Source organism: Macaca thibetana, chromosome 11 (genome assembly GCF_024542745.1).
Source record: "Macaca thibetana thibetana isolate TM-01 chromosome 11, ASM2454274v1, whole genome shotgun sequence".
NCBI classification, from domain to species: domain Eukaryota; kingdom Metazoa; phylum Chordata; class Mammalia; order Primates; family Cercopithecidae; genus Macaca; species Macaca thibetana.
The window spans coordinates 6274114-6294400 of NC_065588.1; positions in this window are offsets into that span (position 1 = coordinate 6274114).

Here is a 20287-nt window from a genome sequence, read left to right on the forward strand (position 1 = left end):
AGTTTTTGTTAAGAAATAAGCTTGGGGCCAAGTGCAGGGGCTCACACTTGTAATCCCAGCACTTTGGGAGGCCAGGGTGGGAAGATTGAGCCCAGGAGTTCAAGACAAGCCTGAACAACATACTGAGACCCCATCTCTACAAAAATTTTAAAGATTAGCCAGGTGCGGTGGTGCTCACCTGTGGTACCAGCTACACAGGAGGCTGAGGTAGGACGATCGCTTGAGCCCAGGAGCTCGAGGCTGCAGTTAGTCCTGTTCATGCCATTCTACTGCAGCCTGAGCAATAGAGCAAGACCTTGTCTAAAAAAAAAAAAATTAAAAATAAAATAAAATAAAATAAAAAGGCTGGGCATGGTGGCTCATGCCTGTAATCCCAGCACTTTGGGAGGACGAGGCGGGCGGATCACGAAGTCAGGAGATCGAGACCATCCTGGCTAACATGGTGAAACCCCGTCTCTACTAAAAATACAAAAAAAATTAGCCGGGCGTGGTGGCAGGCGCCTGTAGTCCCAGCTACTCAGGAGGCTGAGGCAAGAGAATGGCGTGAACCCGGGAGGCGGAGCTTGCAGTGAGCTGAGATCCGGCCACTGCACTCCAGCCTGGGTGACAGAGCGAGACTCCATCTCACAAAAAAAATAAAAAATAAAAATAAAATAATACAAAATATAAAATAAAATAAAATAAAAAGCAAGCTCTGAAATTAAAAATAAAATAAAACAAACTTAACTGTAATTTTCTTGGTGACTAGAGAAGCAGTACTCCAAGTGACTTGAAAGTACAAAATTCAACTCTACATCCCCAGTGCAGTCTATCTCAAAGAAGAGAAGACATGGGGAAACTTTTTTTTTTTTTTTTTTTTTTTTTTTTTTTTTTTTTTTTGAGACGGAGTCTTGCTCTGTGCCCCAGGCTGGAGTGCAGTGGCGCGATCTCGGCTCACTGCAAGCTCCGCCTCCCCGGGTTCACGCCATTCTCCTGCCTCAGCCTCCCGAGTAGCTGGGACTACAGGCGCCCGCCACCTCGCCCGGCTAATTTTCTTGTATTTTTAGTAGAGACGGGGTTTCACCGTGTTAGCCAGGATGGTCTCGATCTCCTGACCTCGTGATCCGCCCGTCTCGGCCTCCCAAAGTGCTGGGATTACAGGCTTGAGCCACCGCGCCCCGGCCTGACATGGGGAAACTTTTAAGTGTTTTCAATGATCAGATCATTGAAGATAATGCTGGTATTGTCATTCTGGAACTGCTGAGTATGTACTGTGGGATAAAGCAAATGCCTATATATGTTCTATCATCCTTAGTGTACTTAAGGTTGAAATTCTTGACATGAGACAAAGGGGACACAGGTGTGAGATAGAAGAGGTTAAGTAAGAACTTCATAGTCTTGAGTTTGAATTGGAAATATCAGATTGTATGGTTAGTTATGTAGCAGTTGTGGACCAATACCATCTGTCTTCTACAATTGAAGGGATTCATCTTCTCCTACCGCTCACTGCCCCATCTACCCAATGAATCACCAAAGCTCTACAGCTCTAATTCAGAACTCCTCCCAGCTCTGACACTGCTCTCCAGCCTGACTGCCGCTGCCTCGATGCTGGCCCACCAGCCCTGACCTGCATGTTTTTTGTTTTTTGTTTTTTTTTCAGACGAAGTCTCACTCTGTTGCCCAAGCTGGAGTGCGGTGGCGCAATCTTGGCCCACTGCAACCTCTACCTCCCGGGTTCAAGCGATTCTCCTCCCTCAGCCTCCCAAGTAGCTGGGATTACAGGCACGTGCCACCATATCCAGCTAATTTTTTTTTTTTTTTTTTTTTTTTTTGTATTTTTAATAGAGACGGGGTTTCACTATCTTGGCCAGGCTGGTCTTAAACTCCTGGCCTCATGATTCGCTTGCCTCAGCCTCCCAAAGTGCTGGGATTACAGGTGTGAGCCACCACACCCGACCCTGACCTGCACTTTTAACAGTGTCTTTGCTAGCATTGACGCCTCCATCTCTCCCCAACTCAGTCTCCACCATCACCGGGAATATTTTTCCCCACCAAATGCTGACTAAGCCATACTCCTACTGCATCAAGCAGGATTCCAGAGAGAAATGAAACACCCAAAGGGGTTTTCTAAAGAGAGCTTAAATCAGGGATGATTTCCAGTGTTGGGGGTAGAAGTGGTGAAGCACCCAAGGACCAGCCACAGCTGAAACCTTTACCACCTAGGCCTGCCTGGTATCTATCACCGGAGTCAATGCGACCTAGAGCCAGGGGACGGGGAGCCCGCCAGGAGCTGTGGCCACAGAGGAAAGCAGCTGCTGTCAGAAAGGGGACAAGGCAGGGGAGATAGACATCCCTGCCTCTTTCTCTTCCGGCCCTCCAACCAGTGCGCAAGGGAGCCTGGCTGGAGCAGTCTGTAGAGATGTCAGAGGAGGATAGACAATGGATGGGCCAGGGGAGACAGGGGCAAACTAAACAGCCAGCACACCCGCTTAAGGCCACTATTCACTCCGCACGCTCTCAGGAGCAAGCCCAAGTCCTCCAGGTGGCATCCCGGGCAGCCATGAGCCGACACACTCTCTCCCTATGACCTTGGTTCCTGCTAGTGGCCTCCCACCACCCCCATGCCCAAGTGACAGTTACCCCAGACCTGCATAGCCCACTCACAACTTCTTACCTTGCCAGACCCTATTCCCTCTGCTTGTATCACACCTTCCCTATTCCACCCTCTCCCCTTCTTCACATGTCAAACTCCTATTCATCCTTCAAGGCTTTTTTCTGATGGCACCTCCTTCATGCAGCCTTCACCAAGTCCTGTACTTAGAGTATCTCCTCTGTTCCCACAACTGTCTACACAGCCCTCATCGGAGCAGCCTTGGTCTTATTCTCAGGCTGTTCACTTCTCTGTCTCCCTGCCCGGACCACAAGTTCCCTGAGGTCTGAGACTGGGTCTATTCATCTCTCCATCCTCGGCCCAATGGTACTGGACACATAGTCAGCCCATAAATATTTATTGAATCAATCAATGAATAAAAGAGAAGACTTTTGTGTCTTTGTTTCCAATTCCTTTTTTTCCCCCACTCCCACAATGGAGAAGCGTCATGGGGCAGGACTAAAGAGAAAGAGGAATGTGTGCCCCATATTCACGCCATACTCTCCTCTCCCCATCCAGTTCCAGGCTCTGCCTTATAGAACAAGGGAGCCTTTCTCCTTGGCCTTTCTATTGCTGGACAGGTACCAGGTTGGACTCAGTGGACCTGAGGGAAAGGCTTTATCCCCCAGCATGCCTGCCCTGACCCCACAGAACCAGGGTTGCCTGAGGCAGCCCTGCCAGCCTTTCTGCAGGGGGAGCCGTCTCACCCAGGAGAGACCACACTGCTCGTCCTGGTCAGAGACAGGTCAGAGGCTGCAACTGCCCCTGGCTATTCTAAGAACAGACAATTTGTCAAAACGTCTCTGAGCAGGCCCCAGGGCCAGCCACTCCTTCCCTCCTCCTTCCTTCCCCATCCATTCATTTACCCGTAGCTATCGAGTGCTCCCAAGGGCCCAGGACTGGCTTCCTGGACTTCCAGTCCAGCAGGGGAGACATACTGAGCAAGTAATAACTAGTGTGACGAAGCAGGAGGGAAGACAGAAGGAAAAGGAGGCCAGGGAGGGAAGGAGCAACCAAGAACAAACGAAGGAAAGAAGCCAAAAGCAGAAGAGGCGTCACAGGCCAGCCCCTCCCTACTCTTCCCTGCATTCCAGAAACCAGAAGGCCTGGAGAGGAGGCATCAATGAGCCACAGACAAGCATTGTATTCATTTTCTGGGGCTGCAGTAACAGAATGCCACAGACTAGGGGGCTTACACAACAGAAATGTACTGTCTCACAGCTCTGGAAGCCAGAAGCCAGAGGCTCCTTCTGAGCACTGTGAGGGGGTCTGTCCCACGCCTCTCCACTGGCCTCTGGGGGTTTGCTGCAGGCTTTGGCATTCCTGGTTGTGGATGGCATTCTCCCTATGTCTTCAATCAGCTTCCCTTTGTATGTGTCCCTCTACACATGGCATTCACGTGGGTGTTAAAAGTTACCATTTTTAAGTATTTAGTTCAGTGGCATTAAGTGCATCCACAATGTTGTGCCACCATCCATCTCCAGAACTTTCTCATCATCCCAAACAGAAACTCCATATCCATTCAACACTGACTCTCCATACGCTGTTCCCCAGCCCCGGTCACCTGTATTCTACCATCTGTTTATGAATTTCACTCTTCTAGGCAGCTCCTCCAGGGAATCACAGTTTGTCCTGATGTAATTGTTTGGTTTTTTGTTTTGTTTTGTTTTGGTTTTGAGATGCTCTGTCACCCAGGCTGGAGTGCAATGGCGCGATCTCGGCTCACTGCAACCTCTGCCTCCTAGGTTCAAGCGATTCTCCTCCTTCAGCCTCCCGAGTAGCTGGGATTACAGGCACCTGCCACCACACCTGGCTAATATTTTGTATTTTTAGTAGAGGCGGGATTTCACCATGTTAGCCAGGATGGTCTTGATCTCCTGACCTCGTGATCTTCCCGCCTCAGCCTCCCAAAGTGCTGGGATTACAGACATGAGCCACCACTCCCGGCCATGACTGGCTTATTTCGCTGAGCACAATGCCTTCCATTTTCATCCACGTTCACATGGCACTATTTTATAAAGGATCTCAATCATAGAGGGCTAGGGGCCCACCCTCCTCTAGTCCAACCTCATTTTAATTTAACTAATTCCCTCTGCAGCAACCGTATTACCAACTAAGTTCACATTTTGAGGCACTGGGGATGAGGACCTCAACTTAGGAACCTGGGGGGATACAACACAACAGGTGTGCCGTGACCGAGACAGAGATGGGAGGAACAGAAAAAGACACCCTGACAGGCAGCATGGGAGGGGCGATGGGCAAGTTCTTGTTTTGTTGACCCTTAACTCCTCTGTACTCCTGACAGGAGCCACGTCCCTGGCGCGCTTCCCCAGCCCAGCTGACTCACTGGACAGGAAGAGGAAGGGCAGGAATTCAGGCCGATGAGCCAGAGACCCTCACCTCTGGCTGGGCCTGGCACAACCTCCTGGGAAGCCCCCGCACACCAGCCTTCCCAGAACCACTCAGTGTGTCCTGCCTGGCTGATGGGCAGTCATGTATGCCCCACCCTTCCCTGACCGTGGCCACTTATCCAGGGGCCCAGCTGTCTTGGCTGGGAGGCGTCTATTGCAAGTCACTCCTCCATCGACACAGACAGATCACTCACGTCCCTCATTCCATCCCTCGTTCCACAGTGAGTGTTGACACCCACTACGGGGCAGGCCTGGCTGCAGGCCTGGAGATGCAACAGCAGCAAAAGGAGCAGCCCCTGTCCCAGGAGGCTCACATTCAAGTGAAGGCGGCAGATGAAAGCCCACAGCAATCAAGTGCACACAGTCAGATGGTGATGAAGGCCAAAGAGGCCCGGCAGCAGGGGAGGGGACACGGAAGGCCCCGCTGGGCTAGGCTGCGTGAGCCCAGCTAATTTTTGGAATTTTTAGTAGAGATGGGGGTTCACCGTGTTAGCCAGGATGGTCTCGATCTCCTGACCTCGTGATCCGCCCACCTTGGCCTCCCAAAGTGCTGGGATTACAGGCGTGAGCCACCGTGCCCGGCCATGAAGAAGCACTGGTTTTTAGGCTTTAATGAGTTTGGGTTTTACCCCCAAGAAACTGGGGGTAAAAGAGGGAATAAAAGCAAAACATCCCATGCCCTCAAGGAATGTCTAGTCCAGGATTAGAGGTGGGGCAGTCCCAGGAAGGAGCCATCTTGACAGTGAATTCACGCGGAAGACGGTGAGCCCAGCTGGCCCGGAGAGACAGAGGTGCTGTGCAGGGCGTGGGGAAGCAGCAGGTCTCAATCGAGAAACCTGGTTTTCTGTCTGTGTTGGTTGAGGACTCTTTTTTCCAGGAGGAGTCGCTTGTTCGCTTGTTCACCTTAAGTTTAAATTGAGAGGGGTTAACAGCTTCTGCCTCGGAAGGCAGGCTGGCCTGGCGGGGTGTGTGGTGTGAGGTGCGGAAATACTTCGTCCCCAGCTGGCCTCACAGGCCGAGCAGCAGACGATGGCTTCCTTCTGCCGGCTTCCCTGCAGCTTGGTTTTCCTGGGACCGTTCCTCTGCTAGAGGGACTGGGGATGGGCACAGGGGATGGAGGAGGAGTTGGGGAGGCCCTTCGGAGAGCGTTTGTTTGTGGCAGAGATGTGTGTACAGGCTGGCACACGGTCCCAGGTGGCTACGGGGAGACATGTGAGCGGGGCTCATGCAGTTGTTGTGAGTGAGTGCGCTCTCGCAGCTCTGAGGATTAGGGAAAACAACGTGCAGATCCAGACATGTTTGTGTAGGGAGGGGTGCAGTGTGCTGGACCAGGTCCAGAACTAAAAATAACGCAGGATTTCTGTGCCCAGCAAGAGCGCTAGCAACTGTGGGGCTTGTGTAGTGTGTGGTGGGAAGACTCTGGTTTCAGCTGAACCAGGCACGGTGCAACCAGGACAGCAGGAGGGAAGACCAGGCCTGGGTGGGAGGCCCCAGGGGGGCGGGGAAGGACTGAGGTCAAAGGCCATCCCATCCCGCAGCCGAAGAAAGCCTTCAGGCAGCCGTGGGCGGCCCACCACGTGAGGCCGGATCTGGGTCCTCCTGCATGTCTGAAACAGCACAGAGCAGTGGGGCAGCCTCCAAACCTCCCTGGCAAGGAGCAGTTAAGGGATCCAGAGGGCGTGGTCTGGAGCAGACAGAAGGGAAGCAACATGTGTGGGGCATTCAGGAGTGCGGGATGCCTTCCCCAGGCTCCCATGGTGATCCAGACAGGTAGGCGTTTTCCTTCCCTTTTTGCAGATTGTGAAAACAGCGTTCAAAAAAGACTCATAGGCCGGATGCAGTGGCTCACGCTTGTAATCCCAGCACTTTGGGAGGCCAAGGCAGGCAGATCACGAGGTCAGGGGTTCGAAACCAACCTGGCCGACATGATGAAACCCTGTCTCTACTAAAAATACAAAAATTAGCCAGGCATGGTGGTGGGCACCTGTAAACCGAGCTACTCAGGAGGCTGAGGCAGGAGAATCACTTGAAACCGGAAGGCGGAGGTTGCAGTGAGCCGAGACTGTGCCACTGCACTCCAGCCTAGTCCACAAGAGTGAAACTCTGTCTCAAAAAAAAACTCACTTAGCCCTGGGGCCACCCAGCCACGAAGAGGCAGGGCTGGGACAGGTCCCTGCAAGTCTCCTCTGGAAGGCGAAAGGGCTGCTACTAGGAAGGGGTGGCAGATTCATCTCATGTGGCTTCAGAGGGCAGGGCATGGACAAGGGTTATGGGAAGGGAGGGAAATTTTCCAATAACCAGACTGCACAACAGTGGAGTGGCTCGTCTCAGCAAGGGTAAGCTCATGCAAAAGCTGGCTGTTGGGGACATTGGGAGGGACTCTGAAGGTCCCCACCACTCTGAATCTATGCTGTGTGGGAGGATGCAGGGTCCACTGGGCCCATGACGTTTTTTTAGCGTGGGAAGCAAGGAACCTCAACTTTGGAAAGAGTGAGGGCACAGTGACGTCCAGTCACTCCCAGAAGCTGTCTGTTAATAGAGCATCCCCTCGGACGGTGTGCAATCCTAATGGCCAGCCCCAGGACACCGGAAACAGGGTCCCTGCCCTCACACTGCTGACCACAGTCTAGGAGACAGGGCTGCACACAGACGGAACCAAGCACACAAGACAAGAGAGGGTGTGTGCCACAGAAAGCAAGGGTTCATTTATGTGCTGCGTTTTTAGTCTGCGAGGAGTCAGAAGAGAGGACAGTGAGGCCAGGAGAACTCAGGGTACACTGCTTGTTGTAATCATCACAATTGTGTTAATCATATTACCAGCTGTTCTTTCGTAACCATCCCCTATTGCCAGGCTAAGTGTTTTGTATGCACTGTATGATTTAATCCTAGAACAACACTATGAAGCAGGAGCTCTTCTTATTCCCCTTTTACAGATGAGGAGGCAGCTCAGAGAGGTGATGTAACTTGCCCAAAATTCTACAACTAGTATGTGGCAGAGCCTGGACTCAAGCCCAGATGTGTTGGACTCCAGACCCCGCGTAGAACCAGAAGGAACTAATGCTGCTGCAATGTCTGCACTGATAGGGAGATCTCTCCGAGATACCATGCCGTTGTTTTCTGTTGTTGCTATAGCATATTATCACAAGTTGCACACATATTTATTGCACTACACTTCTGGAGGTCAGCAGTCTGACACGTGGGTCTCACTGGGCTAAAATCTCAGTGTGGGCAGGGCTGGGTTCCCCTCTGGAGGCTGCAGGGCAGAATCCCTTTCCTTGCCTTTCCCAGCTTCTAGAGGCTGCCTGCGTTCCTTGGCTCCTGGCCCCTCCTCTGTCTGCAAAGCTACCACTGTCATGTCTCTGTAACCCTTTGTCACGGCTCCCTCTGACCACAGCCAGGAAAGATTCTCCGACTTCAAGGATCCATAGGATTAGATTGAGCCCACTTGGATAATTCAGGATACTCTCCCCATCTCAAAGTCCTTAATCTTAATCACATCTGCAAAGTTCTTTTTGCCAAGTAAGGTAACATGCACACCTTGCAGGGATGAGGGCGTGGTCACTTTTGTGGGGGCCATTATTCTGCCAACCACATATAAAAAGGAGAGAAAAGAAGCTGGGCGTGGTGGCTCATGCCTGTAATCCCAGCACTTTGGGAGGCTGAGGCAGGCGGATCACAAGGTCAGGAGATCAAGACTATCCTGGCTAACGCAGTGAAACCCCGTCTCTAATAAAAAAAAAAAAAAAAAAAAAAAAAAAAGGAAGAGAAAAGAGCAAGGTGCAAACCAGTAGCAAGGTGCTTCTTCTGGTGTTAAAAAAATTTTTAAGTGGGGAGAATAATAATATACACTACTATTTGTTTGTATTTGCATAAAGAAGTATGCATTAAAGAACCAGCATTGGTTATTGGAGAAGAGCTAGACTGATGGGGACAAGACTGGATGGAGATTTTTGTTGTCATTATGGAAGTGCTCAAATACACACAAAAGTAGAGAGAACAGGATAATGAACCCCATATACTTATCACCCAGCATCAACGGTTTTACATTCTTATTGCATTTTCTCTCTCCACTTCTGGGGAAAAGGACTGAAAAATTTAAAGCAAATCCCAGACATCATATCATTCTACCCATAAAAACTGCAGTGTGTGTCTCTAAGAGAGAGGATTTTCTCAAAAACATAACCACAATGCCATCATCACACATAAGAAAGTTAACAATATTTTCGTAACATCATCTAGCCCTTAGTCCATATTTAAACTTCCCTAATTGCCCACAAAACCTTTTTTTTAATAACTGGTCTGTCTGCATCAGGATCCAAGAATCAGGCCCACACATTGCCCTTGGTGGATAGAACTCCTAAATCTCTCTTACAGATTCACAGTTTCCAGGAGAAACACATTTCCCTCTCTTATATCTTTATTTTTCAGTTATGTAAACAAATCATCTATTTTTAAATTAAATTTAAAAGAAAATAAAAATCGAATGTTTCACGGACATGTCAGGAAGGCTCCCAAGGGGGCCCAAAAAGTGGTGGGTGAGGGAAAGTTTCAGTGGAGCTCCGGGCTGGAGCGGGTGGGAGGCAGAAGGCCCCACCAAAGCCCCATGTGGTGAACACACTCGGGGAGTCTAAGCTCTGACATTCTGGTTTCCTGGCCTGCTTGGAGGTGGGTGGGGAAGTGACGGGGATGCCAGCGATACAACTTAGCCCTGAGGAAAGTCCCCAAAGTCAAGGGTGCTGCACTCACTCTACGTGGGTAGGGTGGGGAGAGCCACAGGAAACCTACCATCCTTCCGTCAGAGCCATATCACACTCCTAGACCCAGGTGTTAAACCAAAGCGCCCCCAGATTGGACTACGTGGGAAACTGGAGATGTGCAGAACGTGCAGGACAGAGGGGGCTGGCTAAACTGGAAGTCAGGAGGCCCAAGTCCTACTCCAGCTCTGCCACCAGCCACCTGCACAGTCCTGTGAGAGCCACCTATAAACACACTCCCTCTAGTAACCGCGGCTGGGAGAGGTGGAATGGGGAATAACATCCATCAGTGTTTGCTTGTATTTGCATAAAGAAGGGCACAGTAAAAACCAAAGCAGCGTCAAATGAGATCCTGGGTATGGAAAAGGGAATGTCAATTAATATTGTTAACAGCCAGATCCCAAAACCCCCAATCCTACCAAGTTCCCAACATTATCCCTAATCTAAGAGAGGGGTTCTGCAGGATGAATAGGAGTTTGCTGGAAACAGGAAAGTTATTGTAGAGAAAGAGAATGACAGGGTCAAAAACAGAGAGACAGGAAATGAGCCCAGTGAGTCCAGAGAATTTTTAAAAATGCAAAATACAGGCCGGGCGTGGTGGCTCACGCCTATACTTCCAGCACTTTGGGAGGCCAAGGCGGGTGGATCACGAGGTCAGGAGATGGAGACCACCCTGGCTAACACGGTGAAACCCCGTCTCTACTAAAAATACAAAAAATTAGCCGGGCGTGGTGGCGGGCGCCTGTAGTCCCAGCTACTAGGGAGGCTGAGGCAAAAGAATGGCGTGAACCCGGGAGGCGGAGCTTGCAGTGAGCCGAAGTCACGCCACTGCACTCCAGCCTGGGCGACAGAGCAAGACTCTGTCTCAAAAAAAAAAAAAAGCAAACTAACAGGCCGGGCACATTGACTCACGCCTGTAATCCCAGCACTTTGGGAGGCTGAGGCGGGAGGATTGCCTGAGGACGGGAGTTGGAGACCAACCTGACCAACATGATGAAACCAGTCTCTGCTAAAAATACAAAAACTAGCTAGCCATGGTGGCAGGTGCCTGTAATCCCAGCACTTTGGGAGACTGAGGCGGGAGGATTGCCTGAGGACGAGAGTTCGAGACTAACCTGACCAACATGATGAAACCAGTCTCTACTAAAAATACAAAAACTAGCTAGGCATGGTGGCAGGTGCCTGTAATCCCAGCTACTCAGGAGGCTGAGGCAGGACAATCACTTGAACCTGAGAGGCAGAGGTTGCAGTGAGCCAAGATCATGTCACTGTGCACTCCTCCAGCCTGGGCAACAGCGAGACTCCATGTAAAAAAAAAAAAAAAAAAAAAAACAAAATGCAATGTGGAAACTTGGATTGGATTCTGGAACAGAAAAAGGACATCAGTGGAAAAACTGATGAAATCTAAATAAAGTCTGCAATCTAGTTAATAGTATTGTACCAATGTTAATTTCTCAGTTTTGAAAAATATACCATGATTATATAAGATGTTAACACTAGAAGGAAGCTGCACTATCTTTGCAACTTTTTGAAAACTAAAATTATTCCAAAATTAAAAGTTTATCAAGAAAGAGGATTGGCAAGAGGTGGAGATTGCAGTGAACTGAGATCATGCCACTGCACTCCAGCCTGGGTGACAGAGGGAGACGAAAGAAAGAGGAAGAGAGAAAGAAAGAAAAAGGCAGGAAGGCAGGAAGGCAGGAAGGCAGGAAGGCAGGAAGGCAGGAAGGAGGGAGGGAGGGAAGGAGGGAAAGAAGGAAGGAAGAAAAGGAAGGAAGGAAGAAAAGGAAGGAAGGAAGAAAAGGAAGGAAGGAAGGGAGGAAGGAAAGGAGGAAGGGAGGAAGGGAGGGAGGGAGGGAGGGAGGGAGGGGAAGGGAGGGAGGGAGGGAGGGAGGGAGGGAGGGAAGGAAAGGAGGGAGGGAAAGAAAGAGGATTCCAGTTATTTAGGGAAGTAGAGCTTTTAACAGCTAGAGCAGGCCAGGCACAGTGACTCACACCTACAATCCCAAAACTTTGGGAGGCCAAGGCAGACAGATCCCTTGAGTCCAGGAGTTGGAGACTAGCCTGGGCAACACGGTAAAACCTCATCTCTACAAAATATACAAAAATTGCCTGGGGGTGGTGGCATACACCTGTAGTCCCGGATACTTGGGAGGCTGAAATGGGAGTATCGTTTGAGTCTGTGAGATGGAGGCTGCAGTGAGCCATAATCTTGCCACTGTACTCCAGCCTAGGTGGCACAGTGAGACCCTGTCTCAAAAATAAACAAATAAAATAAAACCAGCTAGAGCATATAAGGTGCCAGGGTGGGAAGTGAGGTGCTGAATGTCAGCAGAGGCTGGTTTACAAAGGCCTGTGCCACACAATGAGGTTCAGACTTCCTTTGTCTTTAGGCAGTGACTCCATGGCAATCTTCTCCCTCTCTGAACCCTTCCCACAGGCCACAGGTAGACGTTAGTGACAGCTTCTTACCTTCACTGTATTTTACCTGCCCATGTTTACCTGAACCTACACACGAAAGTCCCAGCTCTTATACACACACATACATGCAGACACGTGTGCACACACACACTGTCCCTCTAGGGGGACCTTTGTCCAACCCACCCCAGATACAGCTGGGAGAGACAGAGACCCTGCCTCCAGGTGCTTATAGTTTCAGGAGCATCAGCCAAACATTACATGAGACACAAAGACACTGTCAGCAAGATACATTCAGCAACTTCGTTTGCCCTTTGATACGAGTAGAACCTTCTCAGGACCAGCTCGGGCTAAGCTGTGTGGAAATGGGAAGCAGGCACAGAGCTGAGCCCAGCAGCCCCTAGCACTGCCCTGTCCCCACCTGTGTCTTGCTGTGGCTGCCTGGTCAGCCCTGCTCTCAGATATCTGGACCCCTGCAACTCCTCACTCCCCTAACTCTTCGTCACCCTGTTAACATCTAATGATTGGCGTCCACCGCGTCCTATATCCCCAGTTAGGAGGTGAGTTTCTCATGAGCAAAACTAGAGTGTGGCTTATCCTGGGCACCTCCCACGGCCTGGCACTCAGGTGATCAGTAAATGTGGAAGGACCTAGCATGCTGGGCAAAGACACTCAGAAGACAGAGCTGAAAATGCTCATCTTGCCAACGTTCTCCAAGACTCCAAGCCTTGAGGCTATTTAGCATTTTACAACAACTAAGTCCACTACCCCTGTACTCGGAGGTTAAAATTGAAAACCAAGTTTGTAAGCACCCTCACAGTTTACAAGCACTTACACATCCAGGATTTCATCCGACTCTCTTACAACAGCAAAGGAGGAGTTTCTATTAAGCCCATTTTGCGGATAAGGAAATGGAGTCTCAGAAAAGCAAAGAGAGTTGCTCGGGTCCTCTCTGCTCCCAGGTAAGTATGCAGTAGGGCTTGCACCTGTGACTTCTAATGTCAAGCCCCATGCTAATTGCCTACAGCTTCTCTACCCTCTTACGCAGGAAATACCACAAATACACAGCCCCCAGAGTCCCTGCTCCTCCACCTGAACCCAGAACCACCAACCAGAACAGAAGCCAGCAGCCACAGAGCGGAGAGAAGCTGCAGCTGCTACCCATGGGCTGGCATTGCCTATCACTGAGCCAGGGCAGGCCGCTTGGGCACACACCCGCCCATCCCCGCCCCTCACAGTGGAGAAAGAGCAGTAATCATCCTCGCTCTGCAGCTGTGAAAAGGGAGCCTCGGAGGAACCGACAAGCACCAGCAAAGGCAGGACCCAACTGCAGGCTCCCCACCTGTCAGCAGTCCTAAGACCCAGAGAGGTGGCTTGCAGGGAGGCACCTTCAAGACGGCACAACTGCTGAGGAGTCTTCTGCAGCCCCTTCACCCACCTCTACAGTCAAAGGGCAAAAACGGCAGTGTAGTGCCAGTCCACATTTACCTACCACAGGAAAAAGCAGCTTAGCACCTGGGCTCTGGAGCCAGGCCACCTGGGTTGACATCCTGGCTCTGCTGCTTCCTAGCAAGAGCAGGAACCGCCTTGTGACTTGGCTTCCCCATTTATAAGATAAGACTATCAACCTCATAGGGTCATTTGTGGATTGAGTTTATATAGAGAATTTAGAACAGCATTTGTTACCTAACCATCCAAGTGTTAGTTCTTCAGACCTACTACATTAAGTGTCTGGAAGGTACCTACTGTGGGTACAACAGGAGCTGGTAATCTAGCGGAGAGTATTTATTTATTTATTTGGAGGGAGTCTTGCTCTGTCACCCAGGCTGCAGTGCAATGGCACCATCTCAGCTTACTGCAACCTCCGCCTCCGGGGTTCAAGTGATTTTCCTGCCTCAGCCTCCTGAGTAGCTGGGATTGCAGGCACCTGCCACCATGCCCAGCTAAATTTTTTTTTTTTTTTTTTTTTTTTTTTTTTTTGAGATGGAGTCTCACTCTGTCGCCAGGCTGGAGTACAGTGGCGCAATCTCAGCTCAATGCAACCTCCGCCTCCTGGGTTCAAGTGATTCTCCTGTCTCAGCCTCCCAAGTGGCTAGGACTATAGGTGCCCGCCACCATGCCTGGCTAATTTTTTGTATTTTTAGTAGAGATGGAGTTGCACCATGTTGGCCAGGATGGTCTCGATCTCTTGACCTCATGATCCACCTGCCTCGGACTCTCAAAGTGCTGGGATTACAGGCATGAGCCACCGCCCCTGACCAATCTGTTGTATTTTTACTAGAGACGGGGTTTCACCATGTTGGGTAGACTGATCTCAAACTCCTGACCTCAAGTGATCCGCCTGCCTCCGCCTCCCAAAGTGCTGGGATTACACACATGAGTCACCGTGCCCGGCCAACTTTTTTAAACAGATGCATGAAACCTGAAATTATCACCCAGGACAAATCTTGTAAGAGTCTAATGGATGATTCAGAAAGAAGTTGCTACAGGAGTGTCCTGAGAGAGAGGATCAGAGCAGACTAGGATGACTGAGGATGCTGGGGAAGGCAGGGGCTGGGCTGGCCTCAGAGATGGGCAGGCTGCTTGCAGGACGGAAAGGAGGAAGTGCCAAGAGTTGGGGCTTCGGAAAGAGGAGGTGGGGACCCAGGCATAGAGCTGAGGACGCATGTGGTATTCCAAAAGAGTGAACAGAATTGGAATCAGAGGTTAAGGCAAGAGAGCAGAGGGCCTGTATGATGATCTTAGAATTGAGGCATCGTCTTTTCATACATTCAATAAATATTTATTGTGCACCTACTGTATGTCAGGCACTGTTCAAAGCCCTTGGGACACACAGAGAACAAAACAGCCATGTGGATTTTACATTCTAGCCGGAGGAGGCAGATAAATAGCAACGCACATACCAAGAAAACATTCTCCTCTGTGAGAAAGGAAGTGATAGGGGAACATTGGTTTGTTTGTTTTTTTTTTTTTTGAGACGGAGTCTCGCTCTGTGGCCCAGGCTGGAGTGCAGTGGCGCGATCTCAGTTCACTGCAAGCTCTGCCTCCCGGGTTTACGCCATTCTCCTGCCTCAGCCTCCGGAGTAGCTGGGACTACAGGCGCCCGCCACCTCGCCCGGCTAGTTTTTTGTATTTTTTAGTAGACACAGGGTTTCACCATGTTAGCCAGGATGGTCTCGATCTCCTGACCTCGTGATCCGCCCATCTCGGCCTCCCAAAGTGCTGGGATTACAGGCTTGAGCCACCGTGCCCGGCTGGGAACATTGTTTAGAAGCAGAACAGGGTAAAGGGAGTTGGGAGATCTTTGAGCAGGAAAGAGTCAAGCTGAGCTTCAGGAGTCTGATGAAAGGATGATACTAAATATTGCTTATTTAGAATTGCTCCGTGCGGGCCCCCAACCCCCATATACTAAGGAGGACGGACCCTGAGAGCCATGATTTGTTTTGCTGAGCAGGGCGAGGGGAGGTGGGGATACAAACTGAAAATGCCAAGTTTAGAGCTAAACTGCTCCACACAGACATGTGCAGAGGACATCCACAGGGCAGGGGGCTGGCTGAGGCTGGGCTAGGGGGCAGATGACAGAGGTGGCAGCCACAGATTGGACGTTTGAGAAGAGCTATCCAGAGGGATTCTTAGAATGGGATTCTTAGAACATCCCTCTGGCATATGAGAGGGAACCCTTCATCCACCTATCCGTGAAACCTTCATAAAATCCACACTTGACACAGGCGGTTTCCAGGTTGAGTGTGTGTGCGCTTAACGCGAGGAAAAGAAGCGATGGGTGAGAGCAGGGCAGCCCACCCCCAAGGATGCGTGCAGCAAGACTCTCTGGGTCCAATGTTGTGTGCATCCTGGGCAGGTGAACGGCAGCAAGGCAGGGCAAGGGTAGAACAGCCGTTTGGGCTGCAGATGAGCTTCAAGGATGCAGCCCCCATTGCGGGTGGCAGAGCATCAGGGGGTACGAAAGATGGGGATCCAATCCTGGACTGAAACCAGAAGACCTGAAGTCTGATCTGTGCTCTGCTGCTAGATCCCTACATCCCGCCTTAGCCCTGGTGCCTCCCAGCAATGACGTAGGAACAGCTAAGAAACAAGAACTACGTTCACTAAGCAGCTGTGAGGCTGGGGGGAAGGAGGAGCCCCAGGTGATGGGAGGTGTTGGTGTTGACTGATTAGAGACAGGGAGGGCTGAGGAGAAAGTCATCAGCGAGCCTAGGAAGCCCTCGGAGATTATGAATTCTGATCTTGATGTTTATTTACATTGAGATTACTATATTTATTTCGTATTGCTTCTGTAACAACCACAACTTTAGTAGCTTAAAGTAACACATATTTACTGTTTCACAATTCTAGAGGTCTGAAATTCAAAATGGGTGGGCAGGGCTGTGTTGGATCCTTCTGGTGGCTACAGGGGAGAATTCGTTTCTTTGCCTTCTCCAGCTTCTAGAAGCTGTCCTTGTTCCACAACACACAGCTGTGCATCACTGCGACCTCTGCTTCTGTCGTCACATCTCCTTCTCTGGCTCTGACACTTCCACCTGTCTCTTATAGGAACTTTTTGGATTCCATTGGGCCCACTGGGATGGTCCGGGCTATGCCATGGAAAGTGACACATTCACAGTTTTGGGGATTGGAATGTGGGCCTATTTGGAGGGCCATTAGAAGTGGAAACAGGCGGCCGGGCGCGGTGGCTCAAGCCTGTAATCCTAGCACTTTGGGAGGCCGAGACGGGCGGATCACAAGGTCAGCAGATCGAGACCATCCTGGTTAACACAGTGAAACCCCGTCTCTACTAAAAAAATACAAAAAACTAGCCGGGCGAGGTGGCAGGCGCCTGTAGTCCCAGCTACTCGGGAGGCTGAGCCAGGAGAATGGCGTAAACCCGGGAGGCGGAGCTTGCAGTGAGCTGAGATCTGGCCACTGCACTCCAGCCTCGGCGACAGAGCTAGACTCCATCTCAAAAAAAAAAAAAAAAAAAAAAAAAAAAAAGTGGAAACAGGCCAGGCACGGTGGCGCAGGCCTGTAATCCCAGCACTTTAGGAGGCTGAGGTGGGCGGATCACCTGGGGCCAGGAGTTCAAGACCAGCCTGGCCAACATGATGAAACCCCATCTCTACTAAAAATATAAAAATTAAGGCCGGGAGTGGTGGCTCACACCTGTAATCCTAGCACTTTGAGAGGCCGAGGCGGGTAGCTCACGAGGTCAGGAGTTCAAGACCAGCCTGGCCCATATGGTAAAACCCCATCTCTACTAAAAATACAAAAATTAGCTGGGCATGGTGGCGTGCGCCTGCAGTCCCAGCTACTCGGGAGGCTGAGGCAGAAGAATCACTTGAACCTGGGAGGTGGAGGTTGCAGTGATTCGAGATCATGCCACTTCACTCCAGCCTGGGTGACAGAGCGAGACTCCATCTAAAAAAAAAAAAAAAAAAAAAAAATTAGCCAGGCATAGCGGCACACAACTGTAATCCAAGCTGCTTGGGAGGCTGAGGCAAGAGAATCGCTTCAGCCTAGGGGGTGGAGGTTGTAGTGAGCCAAGATCGAGCCACTGCACTCCATCCTGGGCAACAGAGCGAGACTTGGTCTCAAAAAAAAAAAAAAAAAAAAAAAAAAAATATCTGCAGGCTCTTGGATATCAGGACTTGCATTTACAGAGAGATGAGTTACACAGAGAAAATGGTGGGAGGCACAAAAGGGGATGAGTGCTCCAGGAGAGAGCTGAGAGAGAAGGGCAGGGGCCTGAGAAAGCCCCATGCCCAGCGGTCATTCTGCAGATGTTTGCAGAGCGCCTGCTGTGGGCCAGCAAGGGACTGGGAGCTAGGGAGAGCACAGAAATTTATCGAATGCAAGTGCACCCTGGAGGAGCTCACTACCAAGAAGTGGACACATAAAGGAAGATGATGCCCAAAGAGTCACACATGAGAGACTCAAACAAGCTAATCCATGGAGAAAAAGACTGCAGTGCTCCAGAAAGGCTTCATGAGGTGGTGCATTTGAGCTTAGAAAGAGGAACAGGAGAGAAGCTTCTAGAAGTGAAGGAGGTGCATCAAGATGGCCACTGGTGTGGTGGCTGGAAGGGCCTTGGTGGCCTGTGAGAGCGGGGTCCTGCCTGTTGCCTTACAAAGCCATTGCCCACAGCTGGAGGGACCTTGGGCGTGGGTGTGACGGCTCATTAGCTCACCAGGCCTCTGCGTGTTCAAATCTTACCACCAGGGGGGGCACAAGAGCCAAAGTGGACCCTGAGCCTGAGCTGGGGTTTCTTTCCCAGAAACAGGACGCCTTGAGGGAAGGGAGGAAAAGTGTTCCCACTCTAGCACCACAAAGCCTGGAAGGCCTGGCTGCTTCCATGTGATTTCTGACTCAGGGGCTTACCCATATTTTCCTCTTCCAGTTAAGGCAAAACATAATATTTCCATCGCTCCCTTTCCTGGTTGCCTGTAGGACTAACTGCCTGTAACAAATGCACTGTGGCCCAGAGGTTTACTGTGCCATAGAATGTCAGGAGGAATGAAAGACACCTCCTGGGCCTGGCTCGGTGGCTCAAGCCTGTAATCCCAGCACTTTGGGAGGCCGAGACGGGCGGATCACGAGGTCAGGAGATCGAGACCATCCTGGCTAACACGGTGAAACCCCGTCTCTACTAAAAAATACAAAAACCTAGCCGGGCGAGGTGGTGAGTGCCTGTAGTCCCAGCTATTCAGGAGGCTGAGGCAGGAGAATGGCGTGAACCCGGGAGGCGGAGCTTGCAGTGAGCCAAGATCCGGCCACTGCACTCCAGCCTGGGCGACAGAGGGAGACTCCGTCTCAAAAAATAAATAAATAAAATAAAAAAGAAAGACACCTCCTGATCCAAAATGCTGTGAACCAAAAAGTATCTGAGACAGATCTCAATCAATTTAGAAAGTTTACTTTGCCAGGGTTACAGACGGGCGCCCAGGAGGCAGGTCTGCGCCTTCTGTAAAGATGATTATTTTGAGGGCCTCAATATTTAAAAGGCGGCTGTCCGGGAAAGAGGAAGAAAGTTTTGTGTTTTTTTTTTTTTTTTTTTTTTGAGACGGAGTCTCGCTCTGTCGCCCAGGCTGGAGTGCAGTGGCCGGATCTCAGCTCACTGCAAGCTCCGCCTCCCGGGTTTACGCCATTCTCCTGCCTCAGCCTCCCCAGTAGCTGGGACTACAGGCACCCGCCACCTCGCCCGGCTAGTTTTTTGTATTTTTTTTAGTAGAGACGAGGTTTCACCGTGTTAACCAGGATGGTCTCGATCTTCTGACCTCGTGATCCGCCCGTCTCGGCCTCCCAAAGTGCTGGGATTACAGGCTTGAGCCACCGCGCCCGGCCGTGAAAGTTTTTTTTTTTTAAGGTGTGGGTAGGTAAGAGACAAACGGTTGCATTCTTTTGAGTCTTTGAGCATCCTCTCACTGAATGCACAATTTACATGGCGGAGGAGGGTAGAGAAATCGTCACCTATGCTTGTCTAGCACAGTGAATCTGCATTTTTACATTGGAGGAAGCAATCAGATACACATTTGTCTCAGGTGAGCAGAGGGATGACTTTGAGTTCTGTCCTTTGTTCTGTACCTGTAAAGATAAGCTATCAATTTACATTGTGACGGTGAAATTCAACAGAACTGTTTTAGGGCAAATATCATAGGGTCCACAAGAAATTTCCTCGTGGGCAAATTGTGAGAGAAGTGCATAGTTGTTTTTTTTTTTTTTTTTTTTTTTTTTGAGACAGAGTCTGGCTCTGTCGCCCAGGCTGGAGTGCAGTGGAGTGATCTCGGCTCACTACAAGCTCCGCCCCCTGGGTTCATGCCATTCTCCTGTCTCAGCCTCCTGAGTAGCTGGGACTACAGGCGCCCACCACCACACCTGGCTAATTTTTTTTGTATTTTTAGTAGAGATGGGGTTTCTCCGTGTTAGCAAGGATGGTCTCGATCTCCTGACCTCATGATCCACCTGCCTCAGCCTCCCAAAGTGCTGGGATTACAGGCCTGAGCCAAACCACCCGGCGAGAAGTGCATAGCTTTTTAAAAAATATTTGTAGCTATCTTATTTAGGAATGGGAGGCAGGTTTGCCT